This window comes from Cetorhinus maximus, chromosome 16 (assembly GCF_964194155.1).
Source record: "Cetorhinus maximus chromosome 16, sCetMax3.hap1.1, whole genome shotgun sequence".
Classification (NCBI taxonomy): Eukaryota; Metazoa; Chordata; class Chondrichthyes; order Lamniformes; family Cetorhinidae; genus Cetorhinus; species Cetorhinus maximus.
Window position 1 is genome coordinate 83,200,057 of NC_135894.1, and position 4,598 is coordinate 83,204,654.

Below are 4,598 nucleotides of genomic sequence, written 5' to 3' on the forward strand. Positions count from 1 at the left end.
TATATTTTTCTTAGCCTTGTTGTGAATTTATCAAGTTATATTATTTACCCCTCAGTATAATACAGCCATAGTCCTGTTTTCAATGTGCTGAACTGTGCCAGGTTCCACAGGTGCTCAAGAAGAATCCACAGGTGCTGGGGTACAGGTCCACAGGTGCTGGTGTACAGGTCCACAGGTGCTGGGATACAGGTCCACAGGTGCTGGGATACAGGTCCACAGGTGCTGGGATACAGGTCCACAGGTGCTGGGATACAGGTCCACAGGTGCTGGGGTACAGGTCCACAGGTGCTGGTGTACAGGTCCACAGGTGCTGGGATACAGGTCCACAGGTGCTGGGATACAGGTCCACAGGTGCTGGGATATAGGTCCACAGGTGCTGGTGTACAGGTCCACAGGTGCTGGGATACAGGTCCACAGGTGCTGGTGTACAGGTCCACAGGTGCTGGGATACAGGTCCACAGGTGCTGGGATACAGGTCCACAGGTGCTGGGATACAGGTCCACAGGTGCTGGGATACAGGTCCACAGGTACTGGGATACAGGTCCACAGGTGCTGGGATACAGGTCCATAGATGCTGGGATACAGGTCCACAGGTGCTGGGATACAGGTCCACAGGTGCTGGGGTACAGGTCCACAGGTGCTGGGATACAGGTCCACAGGTGCTGGGATACAGGTCCACAGGTGCTGGGGTACAGGTCCACAGGTGCTGGGGTACAGGTCCACAGGTGCTGAGATACAGGTCCACAGGTGCTGGGATACAGGTCCACAGGTGCTGGGGTACAGGTCCACAGGTGCTGGGATACAGGTCCACAGGTGCTGGGATACAGGTCCATAGATGCTGGGGTACAGGTCCACAGGTGCTGGGATACAGGTCCACAGGTGCTGGGATACAGGTCCACAGGTGCTGGGATACAGGTCCACAGATGCTGGGATACAGGCCCATAGATGCTGGGATACAGGTCCACAGATGCTGGGATACAGGTCCACAGGTGCTGGGATACAAGTCCACAGGTGCTGGGATACAGGTCCACAGGTGCTGGGGTACAGGTCCACAGGTGCTGGGATACAGGTCCACAGGTGCTAGGATACAGATCCACAGGTGCTGGGGTACAGGTCCACAGGTGCTGGGGTACAGGTCCACAGTTGCAGGGATACAGGTCCACAGGTGCTGGGATACAGGTCCACAGACGCTGTGTTACAGGTCCACAGGTGCTCTGGTACAGATCCGCAAGTACTGCGTTGAGATCCACACATGCTGAGGAAAAGATTCACAGGTTCTGGGATACATGTGCACGGGTGCTGGTATACAGGTCCACAGGTGTAGTATACAGGTCCACGGGTGCTGGGATACAGGTATTGGGGTGTTGAAATACCGGTGTTGGGGTGCAGTTCCACAGGTGCTAAGAGCCCTTCAGTGCATAGTCCAAATGTCTATTCTTCATGCGTGAACATGCATGCTGATAAGGGGAAGCAAGTTTGCCGTCTATCTCATCCGTGGACATCTATGAATTTGCACTTTCCAACAGAGGTTGCCAAGTGATGAAAAGCAATAACATATTTATTTTGCACCTTTAATGTAACAAAATGTCCATAAGTGCTTTATAAGATAATTGCAAAACAAATATGACACCGAGCCACATAAGGAGATAAGTTGTCAAATGTTAGGCCAAAGATATCAGTTTTAACGGACTTGGTGAGAGTTAGGACACGGTCAGCACAGTTTTGGAATGGCCTCATGTTTACTGAGGGTAGAATGTGGGAGGGCAGCCAGGAGCACATTGGAATAGTCAATTCTAGAGGTATTACAGGCATAAGAGAGCATTTCAGCAGCAGATGAGCTGAGACAGGAGCAACGTTGGGCAATGTGATATAAGTGGGAAAGGGTGATCTTAACGATGGCACAAAATGAGGTTGGAAGGTCATTTTTGGGCCAAATGTGACACTAAGGTTGCAGACAGTCTGGTTCGGCCTTAGGCATTTGCCAGGGAGAGGTTGGAATCTGTAGCTGGTGAACTGAGTTTGGCATGAGTAAGGAAAACAATGGCTTCAGTCTTCCCAATATTTTTTTTTATTCGTTCATGGGATATGGGCATTGCTGGTTAGGCCAGCATTTATTGCCCATCCCTAGTTGCCCTTGAGAAGGTGGTGGTGAGCTGCCTTCTTGAACCACTGCAGTCCATGTGGTGTAGGCACACCCATGGTGCTGTTAGGAAGAGAGTTCCAGGATTTTGACCCAGTGACAGTGAAGGAACGGTGATATATTTTCAAGTCAGGATGGTGTGGAACTTTCAGGTGGTGGTGTTCCCATGTCTCTGTTGCCCTTGTCCTTCTAGATGGTAGTGGTCGTGGGTTTGGAAGGTGCTGTCTAAGAAGCCTTGGTGAGTTTCTGCAGTGCATCTTATAGATGGTACATACTGTGCATCGGTGGTGGAGAGAGTGAATGTTTGTGGATGGGGGTGCCAGTCAAACGGGTTGCTTTGTCCTGGATGGTGTCAAGCTTCTTGAGTGTTATGGGAGCTGCACTCATCCAGGCAAGTGAGGAGTATTCCATCACACTCCTGACTTGTGCCTTGTAGATAGTGGACAGGCTTTGGGGAGTCAGAAGGTGGGTTATTCGCCACAGGATTCCAAGCCTCTGACCTGCTCTTGTATCTACAGTATTTATATGGCTAGCTCAGTTCAGTTTCTGGTCAATGGTAACCCCAGGATGATAGTGGGGGATTCAGCATTGAAAATACCATTGATTGTCAAGGGGCAATGGTTAGATTCTATCTTATTGAAGATGGGCATTGCCTGGCAATTTGTAGCACGAATGTTACTTTCCACTTGTCAGCCCAAGCCTGGATATTGTTCAGGTCTTGCTGCATTTGGACATGGACTGCTTCAGTATCTGGGAAATTGTGAATGATGCTGAACATTGTACAATCATTAGCGAACATCCCCACTTCTGACCTTATGATGAAAGGAAGGTCATTGATGAAGAAGCTAAAGATGTTTGGGCCGAGGACACTACCTTGAGGAACTCCTGCAGTGATGCCCTGGAACTGACATGATTGACCTCCAACAACCACAACCATCTTCCTTTGTGCTAGGTATGAGTCCAACCAGTGGGGAGTTTTCCCCCTGATTTCCATTGACTCCAATTTTGCTAGGGCTCCTTGATGCCACACTTGGTCAAATGCTGCCTTGATGTCAAGGGCAGTCACTCTCACCTCACCTCGGGAGTTCAGCTCTTTTGTCCATGTTTGAAGCAAGGCTGTAATGAGGTCAGGAGCTGAGTGGCCCTGGCGGAACCTAAACTTAGCATCAGTGAGCAGATTATTGCTAAGCAATTGCCACTTGATAGCACTGTTGATGACCCCTTCCATTACTTTACTGACGATGGAGTAGACTGATGGGGCGGTAATTGGCCGAGTTGGATTTGTCCTGCTTTTTGCATACAGGCCGTACCTGGGCAATTTTCCACATTGCCGGGCAGATGCCAGTCTTGTAGCTGGAGGAAGTTTCTGTTCATTCGTTACTGGGTGTTGGATAAGCAGTCTGATAATTTAACAATGGTGGTGGAGTTGCAAGAGGTGGTGACGAGGTAGAGCTGGGTATCGTTAGAGTACACGTGAAAACTAAGGCTGTGTTTTCAGATGGTGACGCTGAGGGGCAGCTAGTAGACGAGCAATAGGAAGGGGCCAAAGTTAGATCCTTGGGGCACACAGAGGTAACAATACAGGAGCAGAAGGAGTAACCTTTGCAACTGAAACTCTAGCTACTTTAGGGAGATGAAGATAGAGCAAGGCGAGAGCAGTCTCACCCAGATGAATGGATGAAGAGGTACTAGAGAATGACATGGTCAACTGTGTCAAAGACTGCAGACAGGCTGAGAACACTTCAGAATGTTAACAAAATTATTCTCTCTCCTAAATCCCAGTACAGGCTTGTTGTAAAATGCCCTATCAAATAGACATAAAAGATCCCATGCCATTACTTTAAAGAATTGCAGGGAAATTAACTCCGGCCTTTGTGCCAATGTTTATCCCTCAACCAACAGCATTAAAACGGATTATTTGGCCATTATCACATGTATGTTTGGGTCCGTGCTTTATGTCAATGGATTGTGGCATTCCCTACATTACTAAAGTGACTACCTTCAAATAAAAAAACGTCCTGCATTGGCTGTAAAGTTGTTTGGAGCATTCTGAGTTATAAAAGGAGCTATATAAAGGCAAGCCTTTCTTTTTCACTGGTTCAGCCTCACCTGGAACATTGAGTCCAATCTTAGGAAGGATGCAAAGCCTTTAGAGAAGGTGCAGATGATTTACAAGAATGGCTGCAAGGGGTGAGGGACTTCAGTTACCTGAATAGATTGGAAAAGCTGGGACTGTTGTCCTTGGAGAAGTGAAGGCTAAGAGGAGATTTGATAGAGGTGTTCAAAGTAAGGAAGGGTTGGGACAGAGAAGATAGAGAGAAACTGTTCCCATTGGAGGAAGGATCGAGAATCAGAGAATACCAATTTAAGGGTATTGGCAAAAACCCAAAGGTGACGGAGAAAACATTTTTTACACAGAGTGGTTAGGATCTGGATACTATCCAGAGATGCTAGTCTA